At 47.0% G+C, this 6,702-nt stretch overlaps 1 long non-coding RNA gene across 5 annotated transcripts; it reads left to right on the top strand.

Annotated features, from left to right (window-relative positions):
- The first annotated feature begins 331 nt into the window (after positions 1-331).
- LOC123093457 (uncharacterized) lies at positions 332-3,699 on the top strand. 5 transcript variants are annotated; one of them, XR_006445350.1, is made up of 7 exons: positions 333-775; positions 857-1,071; positions 1,148-1,313; positions 1,538-1,640; positions 2,468-2,530; positions 2,612-3,170; positions 3,293-3,699. It is a non-coding gene; the product is annotated as an uncharacterized lncRNA (long non-coding RNA). The 5 variants fall into 5 exon arrangements; XR_006445337.1 differs by having other exon boundaries at positions 334-775; positions 2,399-2,530; XR_006445344.1 differs by having other exon boundaries at positions 332-735; positions 1,148-1,640; positions 2,399-2,530.
- Positions 3,700-6,702: the final 3,003 nt, after the last annotated feature.

Below are 6,702 nucleotides of genomic sequence, written 5' to 3'. Positions count from 1 at the left end.
AGCTCTACGATGGTATGATCGAGGTGTGTAACTGTGGAGGGGGGCACCACACACGGTTGGGAGAGAAACTTGTGTGTTCTAGGGTGCCCCCGCCCCCATATATTAAGGAGGAAGTGGGAGGCCGGCCGGCCCCTAGGGCGTGCCCCAATAAGGGAGTCCTACTAGGACTACTAGTCTCTACTCCTAATGTCTCAGTTGGTAGTACGCATTCAGGGTTTTATTTTCGTCCCACCATTTTTGTCCCACCATTTTCGTCTGATTTTTTTGCTGGTTTTTTTCCGTCCCCCTCCCACCACCCCCTCGCACCAAAAAAACCATGTTACAATGATTTTTTCACCTCTCTCACCCCTCGTTTCTCCTCACGCATAGCATAGGGTTCCTCTCGAGAGAGGTGCGCCGCCGCCGCCGGATTCCTCCTCCCCGGCGAAAAGTCCTTCCCCTACCTTATTCCTTCATGGTGAGCGATCTCCAGCCCCCTACCTCCCGCATCTTCGCCGCCAGCCTCCTCCCACGCGCGCTAGGGTAGCTTGCGGCCTACCATCTCTGCGGCGCCGCCTGCGACTTCACCAGCATGTAGATGCGGGGAGCTGGACATGGAGGATTGCCTCTGCCAGGCTGAGGGGTCGACCTGGAAGCCGCCTTGAACGCCCACGACGGATCTGGCCATCAGCGAGTAGGCCGAGCCTCCTGCTCCGGCCACGGCCATCCTGACGTCGGATCTGGTGCTCGTGCTATGTCTGTCTCCTCGTGCAACCCCTTCCCCATGTTTATTTTGGTTCATCCTTGATCCCACCCATGCCAATTTTGTACCTCACGATGTACCACCTCTTCTTATGTTTCTGGATTCTTTTTGTAGCCTCCGTCCTACCCCGCTCTGCATCAACTAACTCGGCGCTACATGATCCTGGGGCAGCGAGGTTGATCGGATGGTGTTCGTCATGTTAGGAAGATGAGTGTGTAACTCGTGGAGTGCGAGCTGTTGCGTGTTAGTAAGTGGCCGTGACCTTGATGGGTTGGGGCTTGCCTCCCACACTTCTCTTCCTCGTGTACAACAACCATGGCGGCTCCTACGTATGCTTGATCTAAAAATCCCTTGAATTCGTTGCCCAAGTTGAATCCTAAGACCTGACTGTCTGTCATGGTGCAGGTGTCGAATTGTTGATGGAGGCTTCATGTCGTCCTTCTCAAGGAGCTGAGGCTGGCCATTAAGGATCTGGGGTGAAGGTCATGTCATCTCTTCTCGTGGCTCTAATGCCCACTGCTTCCACTGCTAATATTTTGAGCTCTTTGATCTGAGCAAAAACCATGGGAAGGTGAAGTTTACTTCCTTGGTTTGACTGAATTATCCATTCATCTTATGACACATTGAACTTTAGGAATTAAACTTTGGAAGTTCGGTAATGATATGTTTATACCTTTTAATTTGTTTAAAGTTCATGTTTGTAATGACTAATGAGGTGGCACTCTTGAAAAGTGAGAAATTATGCAGTATATCCACTTTCTTCTATCTATTTTAAGTATTATTGTGGGTCTGCAGTATGAATCACTACATGCTGGAGAAGTTCCTGGAGGCGATCAGGAGCAGAGGCATCAAGATATGCCCTGGGTGCAATGCCTCGCAGGCTGTAGCACCTGCCTAGGTAAGTTCGTACTGTACCTGGACTGCAATTTGGTTTTATCTCTCCTCTCCTCCATTATTTTCATGTTCTATAGAGGCTCCTATATTTGAAAAATTATTAGTAACCTAAAGTGCGCATCTACATGTACTGGGGTTAGGTAAACAACATCAGGTAAACAGCGTTCTAGATGAGTTGTTTGAATCAGAAAGGTTGAAGTCCATCCGATAAGAAGTAGACATGAGATGGGTGAGTGCCTGAGTAGTCAGAGGCTCAATACGGCTTTAAGATACTGTGGCCATATAATAAGTACTTCTAAATAAATTCAATTTGATTAAATGTATTTCACATCCAGGCCCTTGTGTTCAACTTTGTATTTATTGTTTACCTGCACAACATTAATAGTTCTTGATTTGCTATATGGCATGTGTCTCAGAAACAGACAGGAAATTGCCGAATAGTTATTGCATGGAATTATATTGTGGTTGTAATCTTGAATCGAGACAAATATTTTCCGAAGTTGGGACATTGAGGTGGATGCTGCAACGCGAGTTTCATATCATCGTGTAACACTGTCTCTTGAAACACCGCATTCTTCCCGTGTGTGGTTGCGTCGGGGCTGTCGCCATCCTCCCGTGCATCGCATGTGTAGGGGACATGTTTTGTTATACTCTGCGTCGAGGTTCTCCTCGTTGTTCTGAGGGTCGAGGCCACATTATTCAAACTTTTTTTTGTTTTGTTTTTTCTTGGTTTTCATCTGTGATTCAACCTACTTGTTTCAGTTATGCATATGTCGGCAAGACAAGTTTTGCCTGCTCTGCTTCATATCAGTCTCTTCTGATCGCGGCCAGAGCTTGGAAGCAATTCAACTAGGCACCATGACGCTGGATGGAAGTACAACTTCTTGTCGGAAGGTATGTGACTTTGGTTATTCGAATGTACTTTGTCCTATTAATCTGTTGGGCAGTTTATGATTGCTTGCTTATGTGATGTAGGTTCTTATATATGGTCTCTAGAAACACTCGCACGCAGACTCTCTGCCCTCGTTCGCCCGCCGCCGCCCTTCGTCCCTTCGCCGCCGCCGCTCCATGCCTTCGCCACCGCCCTCGCACATCAAAGCCGCCGCCCTCCATCGGATGATCCACTTCAAGAGACGCCGCCGACCCCGTTGAGGACCAGCCATTGATCACGTCCAGGATCCGACGCTGATTCAGGAGCCGCACACCACCGCAGATCCATCCCCTGAAAAATCGGGACTCTTGACATGGGCGATCGAGAGGGGATCAAAAGGAGTAACTTTCACCTGTGGCCGCAAAGGGCCTTTACACCGCCGCCGAGAGCCGCGCGCGGGTGGTGCGCTGTGAGCGGCCAATGGCCGCCGCTTTAGTAGCCCGCCAAGAGCCGTCATCGTGCATTGGCTGTGTGTCGACTCGAACCGAGGAGCCGGCCATGGCCGAGGGCCAAGGCGAGCGCGGCTGTGGGGACTGCCGAGTGAGCGAACGCGCGCGTGCCTGAGGGTGGCCGCTGCATGCGCTGCAATGGCGAGAGCGAAAGGTACTATTCATGATATTTGCGTGCTTGTGTTTAATTAGATCAATTCTTTGGCCACCGAAAAGATGCTATCCAGGGTGTTTGATTTGTCTCCCGTCAGACTTATTTTTGTTGATCTTTGTCAGGACCCTGCAACTCAAGTGCAGTTACCTGACGAACTGAACACCTTAACTGAAGAAATCTGCAGCGAGGACGAAGCGTTACTCATATGGGATATGGATGGCCAAGATTGAAGGCGTTAAGTGACGATCAACGGCGCTTGTCCCCAACGGTATCCTGTTCCTCGTCACGCCGTTGCCGTCAACAGCTGGACACCTATAGACAGAAGCAGAGCACGTGCGAGGCACCACCGCGACTACTTATCTCCTCCTACAAGCAATCCCTCGGCATCTTTCCCCATTCTACAAGTTGTACTTCCTAGCGTAGCTCTAGAACCCTAGATTACTCTGTAGAAATTGGGATTGATCCTCGATCTGTACGTGTACCTGCTACTTATTCTGAATCTTAATCGAATCGGGGCTAGTTCGAGTGATTTGGTGTGTTTGCTTGATATTTGGTATTGTCAATTGGTATCAGAGAGCCAGGCGTTCCTCGGAGGCGGATCGGTCGGAACACGCTGTGGTTGGGTCTCGGCTTGGTAAAATTCCACAGCTTGTTGCCGATTGCGGTGGCGGTGTTCTTCGGAGGCGAATTCTTCAGCGGAAGGGAGAGATCACCGGCGAGGGTTTCGGACTCGTTCCACTGTAAAATTCCGGAGCCGTGAGTGAGACCATGCCTACCCGAACGAAGCACATGGACGAGATAGCTGAAGAAATCGACACACTTCGCTAGGAAGTGGGCATTTTGAGTCACAAGCAAGATCAGATCCAAGATCAGATAGATCAGGTCAACACCAGGTTGCTCTCTGTCGAGTCCCTGGAGAAGCAGTTGGGAAAAGTTGAGTTACTAGTGGAGAAGAACGCAGAAGTTCAGCAGGAAATCTTCTCCATCTTGTGCACTATGCGGTCTGAAAACCCCAACCCACCCGCCCCTGAGTCCTTTGCTTTAGCATCTGTGACAACTCTGCAAAATCAAAATCAACAGCAACAGCAAGATCAAGGAGAACCACGGGCTGAACAGCGTGTGCAGCAACCACCAAATGAGAACAGTGGTACTAATCCAGCAGTACAGTTGCAGGCAAGCCACACGACACAGTATCAGCCTGAACGTGCGGCTCAGTTTATGAGAAGCATTTCAAAAGGGCCTAAATTGGATTTCCCCTGCTTCAATGGAGAAAATCCCCTCGGCTAGATCTGACAGGTCACTAAATACTTCCAATTGGCTCAAACTCCTGATGAATGTAAAGTCGATTTGGCCCTTACTTATTTCACTGGAAGAGTAGACAATTGGGTTAGGAGTGCTCAACTGGACAATACAAAAACATCTTGGGAGGAATTCTGCAGAAGGATCTGTGACAGATTTGCTGATCATAGTATTTATGAAATATTGGAGAAGTTTCATAGCCTCAAACAAAACACACTGTCAGTTGCTGCATACACTGACAAGTTTGAAGAAATCATGGCCATTGTAAGAGCTGAACACCCCTATTTGCAGGAGCAATACTATGTTGTCAGTTTTGTCAATGGATTAAAGCCCAGCATAAGATGCAAGTTAAGGCCACAGAGACCTAAAACCCTTAACCATGCTTACTGGTTAGCAAGGGACTATGAGAGTGGACTGCAAGCAAAGTACCAATCTTACATGAACCAGCAAGAACGACTGCAAGCCCATCCTGGACAACAGAAACATCCTATTCCACCAGCTCCTAATTTGCAAGTACCACCAGTAGCTCCAGCAACAAAAAAACCAGGAGTTTGTCGGAGATGTAATGCACCCTGGGTGCCAGGCCATAAATGCAAACAGGCACCTTCAGTACATGCTATAGCTGGTCCTGAGAACACTGAAGAGGTCACACCTAAAGAAGAAGCACATCTTGCAGTGCTCGCAGCTGAAGGTCAATGGACTGAATCTGATAATCAGTGCATGCACATTTCTGCGCAAGCAATTTCAGGAAATGCTTCCCCTTCTACTCTAGCAGTACATATCCTTGTGGGGGGCAGACAAGGGGTAGCTTTGGTGGACACTGGCAGTACTAACACCTTCATTGATATGAAGTTTGCTTTGAAAGCTAACTGCCAGCTGATAAATACTCCTACTAGGAGAGTAACAGTAGCAGGTGGGGGTTCATTAACTTTAGGTGCTCATGCTCCCAACACCAGCTTCAAAATATGCAATGAAACATTCTCAAATGATTTCACAGTGTTGGAACTACAAGGATATGATGTGGTTCTAGGTTGTGATATGTTAAACCAACACAACCCCATAGCAAGTGACTTTGAAGCTAGAACAGTCACTATGACCAAGGACAAGCTTACACAACTACTGTTGTTCCTAAAATAATTTCAGCAGAGAAACTGGAACAGATGTGTTCTAAGGGAGTAGTGGGTTTTACTATGAGCCTTCACTTCATGTCAACTGCTGGCAAAGAATTCCAAGCTGCACAAGAAACACCAGAAGATATACTGCAAGTTTTGGAACAGTATGATGAACTGTTCAAAGAGCCTACTGTTTTGCCTCCTCCAAGAGATTGTGATCACTCAATACCCCTCCAGGAAAACTCCACACCTCCCAATGTGAGACCTTACAGGGTGTCCCATTTGCAAAAAGATGAAATGGAACAACAAATCAAAATCTTGCTATCCAGACACATCATTCAGCATAGCCTAAGTCCTTATGCATCACCAGCCATATTGGTCAGGAAAAAAGGAGGAACTTGGAGATTGTGCATAGATTATAGGAAGTTAAATGCACAAACAATAAAAAACAAGTTTCCTATACCAATGATTGAAGATTTACTAGATGAACTTCAAGGAGCAGCAGTTTTTAGTAAACTAGACTTAAAATCTGGGTACCATCAGATTAGAATGAAAGCCGAAGATGTGCATAAAACAACATTCAGAACTTACTCAGGGCACTATGAATTTTTGGTGATGCCCTTTGGATTGACAAATGCACCTGCAACCTTTCAAGCTCTTATGAACAAGCTTTTTGTCCCTTATCTGAGGAAGTTTGTTTTGGTTTTCTTTGATGATATTCTGATATTCAGCAAAACCAAAGCAGAACATAAAAAACACCTGAAGCTGGTCCTGTACATATTAAAGGAAAATAACCTACTGCTCAACAAATCCAAGTGTACTTTTGGCACTTCCAAAGTGGAATACCTTGGACATGTCATCTCTGCTTAGGGAGTGGCAACAGGCCCTGAGAAAATCACTGCTGTGTAGCAATGGTCCACACCTTCTAATATCACTGAATTAAGAAGCTTTCTCGGCTTAGCTGGATATTATAGGAGGTTTATCAGGAATTATGGCATGATCTACAGACCACAACATGATTTGTTGAAGAAGGACTCTTTTCTGTGGACAGAAATGCAAACTACAGCTTTCAACAAGTTGAAATACAGTTTAACTAATGCTCCTGTCCTAGCCCTTCCCGA

This window comes from Triticum aestivum, chromosome 1B, assembly GCF_018294505.1.
Source record: "Triticum aestivum cultivar Chinese Spring chromosome 1B, IWGSC CS RefSeq v2.1, whole genome shotgun sequence".
Classification (NCBI taxonomy): Eukaryota; Viridiplantae; Streptophyta; class Magnoliopsida; order Poales; family Poaceae; genus Triticum; species Triticum aestivum.
Note: the sequence above shows the minus strand (reverse complement) of the source record. Positions and strands in the feature narration are given on the sequence as shown.